Source organism: Lactuca virosa, chromosome 1 (assembly GCF_052849685.1).
Source record: "Lactuca virosa cultivar CGN04683 chromosome 1, Lactuca_virosa_CGN04683_v6, whole genome shotgun sequence".
Classification (NCBI taxonomy): domain Eukaryota; kingdom Viridiplantae; phylum Streptophyta; class Magnoliopsida; order Asterales; family Asteraceae; genus Lactuca; species Lactuca virosa.
The window spans coordinates 128,143,390-128,152,116 of record NC_136426.1 but is presented as its reverse complement, the minus strand read 5'-3'; positions in this window follow the sequence as shown (position 1 = coordinate 128,152,116).

Sequence of the window (8,727 nt, the reverse complement as noted above, 5' to 3'; positions counted from 1 at the left end):
GTTTGACTGAACTATTTCTCAAATCATATCGCTTGTCAGACATGACCCTTTTGTTCTTGAGAGTCTGATTTGTGGTCTTGGCAGCATTCCAATTACCATTTCTTAAATGTGACCTCGAAGGATATCTTTTGGAAGATCACCCCCGCGGCACGTTCTGCCTACCTTGGGCATAATAGGGAACATATGCACGATTTGGACAATTTATGGAAATGTGACCAGGAGTTCCACAGTTAAAGCATGTTTGTCTTTTAAAGAGAGTACGTTCAGAACTTGGTCTCTGTCCAACTGAGTTTCCACAAGTACAAGCACATTTATTAGACTGATTAACAAATTTTTGTGGCTTGAATTTTTTAACAATGGGAATATTATCATCACAAGTTCTTGAAGCATTTTCAGCAGAACTATAATTATTTTTGTTATGCTCGAACCCATCTTGCATTGTTGCTTTCTCTGCACATGAAGTAAAAACATTAGTATTTTTCACTTCAATATTTTTAGAATTGTTAGATTGTTTAGTCTTAACTGAACCAGTTACAGTAGGCTGGCCATATTGTGTAGGTGTCTCTATCTCTTTGGTTTCAAGGGGCGGAGTATAGTTATCATTAAAAGGAGGTGGAACACTGTGATACCCTAGACCCTCACCTTGTTTATTTTTCCACTTTAATTGTTTTTCTATTATTGACTCAACTATCTTGATTGACACATTGAATTTCTTAAAATTAAAATCAGCATCTTTAAATTTAGCATTTAATGCATCAAGTTCGGTAGTTAAGTTTGCAATTTTCTCTTTGGCAAAACGATAGTGAACACATTTGGTGTTATATTCTTCTTGAATCATGCTTAAGTCTTTAGTTTGTACTTTTAGTTTTTCTTTAAGAGGTTTATTTACTTTCTTAATTCCATATATTTCATTTTTAAGGTCAAAAACCTCTCTAACTAATAATTCATTTTGTTCACGGTATTTATTTTATCTTCACAGGACTGAGAGCATGAGGTTTCACTTACTTCCATGGTATAGCTCATTATTTACCAATGGTAAAAATCTGAATGTGCAATTTGTTTTTGACCGAAAAACAAGTTAAATTTCCCTTTAACCGAGATCTTGAAAGTCAAACAGTTTAACTTAGATCCCTGAAGGTCAACTGTTTGACCGAAAACAGTTGATCGAAAATGTTGACCGAGAACTCTGTTTGACCGAGATCATTGACCGAACACAATGTCAGACCGAAAACTCTGATCTGAAACCTTGTCTGACCGAAAACTAGAGGTTTGACCTAGTTGCTGACTGAGAACTCTAGTAGCTGCCGAAAACTCCTAAACCTAACCGAGAACTTGAAGTTTGCCGCCGAAAACGTCCAGACCTGACCGAAAACACCCAAAAACACCAAAAACACAAAATTGGTAATTTATCCAGACCAATTTCGATCAAAGTCTCCAATGTAGTAAAGAAAACGAAGAACGGCAGCAATAATTTTTGTCAAAAAGAACTAAAAAAAACACCAGAAACTCCAAGAAAAACTCCAAGAGACGTTTAATATTTTGTCAATTCGATTGATACCAATCATTGCTCTGATACGAATTGTAAAACCCGTTTAATGTATCAATCGAAATCACTAGAATTGGTGCGGAATTTCAATCAAGTGATTAATGCAAAACAGTTAAAACGAATTAATAACACAATTATCGAATCTTCAATGCACACTATATTGATTAATAGTCTAGTACATAAGAGTCTCAATAACTCTCGGTTCTCTCTATTGTTAATGCTCTCTAAATCTCTCTCTGATAAAACCGAATGACTAACTCTATTCACGTCTGAAAATAACACATTATATACTAATACCTAATCACTAAAGCCCAGCCCAACTGAAAACATCACTAAGCCCACCGAAATCACATGGTGATTTCGGTCCAAGCACCACCGAAATCACATGGTGATTTCGGTCCAAGCATCACCGAAATCAACATGTTTTCAGTCCTAGACCGAGAACTCTAAAAGTTATCAAAAGTAAAATATAAACCACAAATCATGTCCTAACAACATATGAGTTTTCTATTTAGGAAGATTTCATTCAAAAGTTCATATGGATTCCCAACAAGAAAACATTTCATGGAATAGGGCTCAGTTTATCTTTTGTTTCTTGATCAATGAAAACCTCCAATTCTAAATGTGCTAGAATAAGGAACGCATCCGTTGCTCCACATATTATGAGGTGTTATCATCCTTCTTAGTTTGAAATGAGTTTCAAGATATGATTTATAGTTACTAGAGCATGGCTCTAAAACTTGATTTGGGAATGAAGTATGACTTGTCTATGATCGAACAATTTCCAACAATGTTCAGTTCCTCTTCTTAGTTATACAATTTCACTAAGATATTATTGGAAGATTAATTGTGATACAATTCCACAATTACTAAGGTGATCATAAAACATAATACTAAAGCACTCCTTTCTTCTCAGATTGGAGAATATTTTATTATTCTGCCTAATTGATTCTTTCTCTTTATTCTACTACTCTTTGAACTTTTCCAAAGTATTAGAATTCTGTTTAATCTTATAAACAAAATCATATTTACTGAAGCATCAATAAGTGATGACGAATAAAGTTACCGTCCCTTAGGGTGGATTTAATGATTCCATATCAATATGCAATAGATCCATTAGTCCTTTACTTTCCTCACATAAATATGTGAATAATAAATTAGTCATAATTTTCCAATGAACAAGATTCTCCTACATCATGCAATTCGCATAGTATAGCTCCAAGTTTCTTTCCAATTGAAACTTGGTGATGAGATTTCTTTTCAATTGGTTAATTATGATAGTATCACAAGCACGTTCTAGAAGAATCAAATATATACTGGGTTTTATGTACTCTAACATCCCTATGGTGCACATACAACCCTAATGCTTTGGAACTAAGTTTTCTCTAGTTATACATGCAATATTCATTTTTCCAAAGCATGAAGTCTAACTAGCATGCAAATTTGATATTTGAATCATAAAAACTAGTTAGATGATTACCTCTTATTGTAGCTTGTAGAACTTGGCCTTATAAGAGCTTAGAACCTCAAGTGTGATGCCTCAAACAAGTCGCAAACACCAAGAACAATTAGAGGAATATGAGAGAGGTTTAGGAGACACCAAAATCGGCTAGCTACTTCTTGGAATACTTGTGTGCCGATTTTGGAGCTAAGGGAACACATTTATAGTTTATAATTTCAAGGGTCACTTGTAAACCCTAATTCATACACTTATGCTTTTAATCCAATAACACTTCATGGACTCTCATATGAATTTAGTCCATTACTAATTAATCATGGATCATTAGCCCAAATTATATGTATCACTGATTTACATAATCAGCCCCTGTTAATTTAATCAGTCTCTTTTGATCACTAAATTAATTCCAAATTAATTCTTGATCAATACCAATTAAATAATATGATTTCTCAATTAATATATTATTCTTATAGTATATTAATAAATCACAAATAACCTCTTTCTCAAATATCTATCCTATCAAATTATTCTGGTGAAGGCAACCCAAAATGGACCATGCTACTATCGGGTCAAGTACATACCAATTATAGTTATAGGCTTAGACACCCAATCCAACAATATCCAATATTAATATTGTCATTATTAGAAACATAACCAACAATTTCATTAATGCCATTACAAGGAAATATAAAATAAAACTTCATTTTATATGGATAAAAGAAAATTGGAGCTTGTCCTTACAATGCATAAAAGAAAACTATGTTTCTAGACATCTTGAAGAGTAATAGCAATCTATTAAATTATCCTAACTCCTTAGTAGTAGCTCTAAATTCTGACTAATAAACATGCGAAAAGAGTCCATATCTCACAATCGGATTTAGCTCACTTTATCCAAGCTTCCTTCTTTCTTTTACATCCTATAATACCATCAAAATGTGATTGCCACATTATGTATTAAGAGTCTAAGAATACGAACCTATGGAGTTAGATAATGGATGTACCTAAAGTAGAGTCACACAAATTGACTTTACCATCTTCAAGATCTTTCAGGTATTTTGGGTAGCTTTATTTCTAATGTCCCTTCAATTGGCAGTAGAAACAAATGGACTCATTGGGATCAACGTGTGGAATGATCTCATAACGAGCCTTTCTTTTTACCATACAATCAAATGGTTTGACCTTGGTCGATCCCTTTCGATTGGGAAGAGAAATATCTTCTAGATTACCATCATTTCCATTGTCAACATCCATGGAACTCTTGGGATTAGATCCTATAAGCATTTCTACTTCAGTTGTGTTCTTAAGCATTTTTGTTTCAGCAACTATCAACATATGGGTCAGATCAATTAGGGTCAGATCAAGATTCCTCATATGAAAGTTCTTAACGAACTGACCATATAACTTAGGATGTGAAAGAAGAACCAAATCAATAGCTTGCTCCCTTGGGAATACGACACCCATCCTTTCCAGCTTATCAATGGATGATTTCATTTTTAAAACATACGTACACACCGAAATTCCATCTTGATGTCTACATGCCAATAAGGATTGACTAGTCTCATATCTTTCAACTTGAGGAAAATGTGATGTTGGGAGAGTCACGGGAGGATGAGGTGGAAGAGTTGAAGGAGGATGATGTGCATTTTCATGGATTAGCATACAGTTTTATATTTTTTTAAAGTAACTAGAATGGGATTTTAACAGAATGTTCTAGTACTTTATAGATTATACTTTTAATCTTTTATGTCATATCAAACCCGTCCGGCTAATGACCATCCACCATACAAAATAGTGGTGGGTGAAAAGGGCACTCATTCAACGGTCATTTTATAGGTCGTTTCCTTATACCCCTCTTATAGCATGGCTTTGTGAATGAGGCCTACAATTGATTCGACTGACTTTTCTTATACATGTAGTATTAAATGTTTTAATATATATATATATATATATATATATATATATATATATATATATATATATATATATATATATATATATATAAGGCTGTATTTTAAAACTTTTTTTAAAACACAAGGTTTATATATTAATTATCTACATTAATCATATAAGCAATTAATCAATTTAAACCTATCATAAATTTATAATTTTCTTTTAATTAAACTTATTATTAAATCCATAAGGATAATTAAATTTAATTAATCTTATAATTAAAAATTATCTATTCAATATTATGTCCTAATATTTATGGTTTTTATTTTAATTATATAATACATTCAAAAATCGAATTTTTGACATATTTAAAACAGATAAGTAGGAAAATTAACCACAAAAATCAGATTAGGCAGAAAATCCTGAAATTTCGTTTTGAGTTGAAGTCGCATCGTGACAGGCAGTGTGTCACAGCATGACCAACAAAATTTTCCAAGATTCGATTTTGTCAAGTTTATCTCATGTACAATAAATGCTAGACACACCTAGGCTTTAATACCACTGATGGGTTTTATAGGTTACAAAAACTATATGCTTGCGGAATTTCACTTTAACACTTAAGGGTACATGCAACCTAAAGGATTTATGACATACACTTTAAATGTAACATACTATAAATAAAAAAACTAACATGAACCCTAATATAATCAAAATACAAGAAATAGGGTTACATAACTTTGATTGGTTGTAGTAAACAAATCACTTCAATCCCTTGTGGTTGTTGGACTTGGAAAGCTTAACACCAAAAGGATGATGCCTCTAATGGCTCACACCCAAAACCAAAAACCCAAGAACGAAGAGGAGAGAGGAGAGATGAGGGAATTTTTGTCCACATGCCTATAGGGAATGTCAAGAACAAAATTTGCAAGCCAAGGGATCCTATTTATAGTTTAGGCAACTTGCAGAAAAAGCAAGATTTGAATCGGTTAAATAACAGATTTAATCATAATTCAAATCATTTCTTTTTATGCAACCATGAGGCTTCCAGAAACCCTAGAAGAGCTCCCAAAACCGTTCATGCTTGGATGGTTCCAGAATTGCCTCTTTTGTTCAACTATTGAACAATTACAATTCATCCCTTGCACCTTTAATTAATTCCAATTAATCTCGAATTAATTTTAAGTTAATGTTGATTAATAATTATTCAATTCTAATTGATTTCTCATTAATTTACTAATCATATAAATTAACAAATCAGTTATTTAACAACTGATCTTATATTAATTTATTAATCACATAATAAATTAACAATATCAATTTACTATTTCCATTTAATATACTAATTATATAATATATTAACAACTCATTTTCCCATTTGTTTATTAATCATATAATAGTCTAAGAAATTCTCTCTCTTTCTCTTTCTTTCTCTCCTAATATCATTTCAAGTTATTTTTTATTATGAGGGCAACCCAAAAAGGATTTTGCTTCTACTTACAAGTATATACCAATTTAGTTATGGGCTTAGTCACCTTAATCCAACAGGATCATCCTTGGTGCTTAGATCTAGCATGCAAGCCTCATTATCATCTTTTAGCAATTTCTTTAGACCTTTGTGAGTATTTAAGATTCAAGCTTTATGATTCCTTGTTGTTAGATCTACACTATTATCCATGATTCCTCGCGACTGTTTTGTCTGGTTGTTCCCATGACATGATCAAGAGTCATCCATGTCGTGGTTAGTATACACTAGTTGATTATATTTAATGCACTCGTGATTTTAAATTTATTTTATGTAATTATATTTGATCTAATTTTTTTAGGTGTAACTACAGCCACACATTCTTGCGTCTGCTCCTATTTATAATATCATATGGATCGGATGCATGATTTACAATATGACTATAATTCTTGATTTTATTAAGTTGTTTCTAAAAATTAATTATAACACATGAATTTAAATTGCGAGTCTTACAAAAATCATAGAATTTTTTCTTTTTTCTTTGAAAGGTCTGTTAAGAATTATAAATATTCTAAATTAAACAGTTGATATATGTTATTAATATAAACAATGCGAAAAATACATCAGCAGTGGTGATTGCAAAAACTTTAATTACAATAACCAAACATAGAGTTAATGATTTGTCCATAGAAGAAATTAAAACTCCTATCAACTAATCTCTTTTTTGTCAAACTAATTGAAAAACTAGCTTTTAACTTATAAGTTAGCTTATCAATAAACTAGGTCAATCTAACTTATAAATTACTTTATAAACTATAATAAACTATTTTTATAGTTTTATCAAACATTAAATTACAATAAGATAACTTACAAACCAACTTATTTTAGTTAAAACACAAATATTAACGTCACTACTTGTGAGACGCATGTATAACATGAGTTAATTTTTTTTTTTTAAAAGTTAAATATAAAGATCAAAATATTTGAGAACTTTGAATTTATAAGAAAATAAGAAAAATAATGAATTATTATAATAAAAATACTTTTTATCTTTTACATTTACAGAAATAATTTAAATAAATAAAAAATTAATTTTAGGAATTTTGAAATTAAAAAGTAAGTTAATTAATGAAATTGATATCCATTTATTACTACATTTAATAAAATTAATATCTATTTAATACTACATTAAAAAACTTTCATCTATTAGAGAGTATGTAATTTAAGGGAAAAAAGTTAACTATTTTTTGCTTTCTGAAATGTATGGCTAAGAATTGTTTTTCCGATCTCACAAAACAATAGGTTATCAAATGAACTACAACCCATATATATATACACACATGCATGCATACATACATGACATTTGGAAATAAAAAATTTAGACTTGTACAATATGAACCTACTAATGATCCTCCAATATGTGAAACTGTTTTATGATCGTTATTATTGACAATTATGTCTATGAGCATGTCGTATATAAGTTCTCCGACCCCGTCGACGATTTCGTGAACTTATTATCACATAAGGGAGGAGGGAGTCATTTCCTCCCAACCCATCTAAGCCCACTGCCACATCACTTTTTCTCTTTTATTTTTCTTCATCTTTATTAACCCACAACACACGGAAACTCTATCTTTTTGAACCCACTCAACTAACTCAATTAAAAAAATACAAAACAATCAAAGGTAAAATCTTAATTAGCAATAAAGTTATCGGCGGTATCATTCCCGTTTCAATGGATGGGTTGATTGGTTTCACTAACCCACTTCATCATCTCTCTCTACTTTCTCTTTCTCATTTTCTCTTGTACCATATGTTTTAAAACTTGTACCTTAGTTGTTTTGTATTTTTTTAATTGAGTGGGTTCAAAAAGATAGGATTTTCGTGTGTTGTGGGTTGGGAAATATGAAGAAAAAGAAGAGACAAAAATTGATGTGGCAGTGGGTTAGGTGTGTTAGGAGGGAACAACTCTCTCCTCCCTAATATGTCAAAAGCATTGGATTATAGTGGGAGTCAACACATAAATAAAAACCTTATGGAACAACATGAATGATATTACATGGGCCCATAAATCAATGATAAGAGGGTCATACCAAACATCAAGTCAAGAAATTCATTTGAAAATATCATGCATGGATTTTCAAAACAAGGTTTAAGCTTGAATGAGTAAAGGTGAAAACACGAGCAAAGATAGAAGATTGAAGCAGAGGCCGATTTAAGGGCAACACCAGCTTTTTTGTTCGCAGTGGAAAAAATTTTGATTTTTTGTTTACTTATTTTTCATGTATCGGCAACACCTATTTCATCTTGACAACACCTATTATATATTCATGCGTCCGCCCCTATTCATGCTTACATTTATTCAAGTAA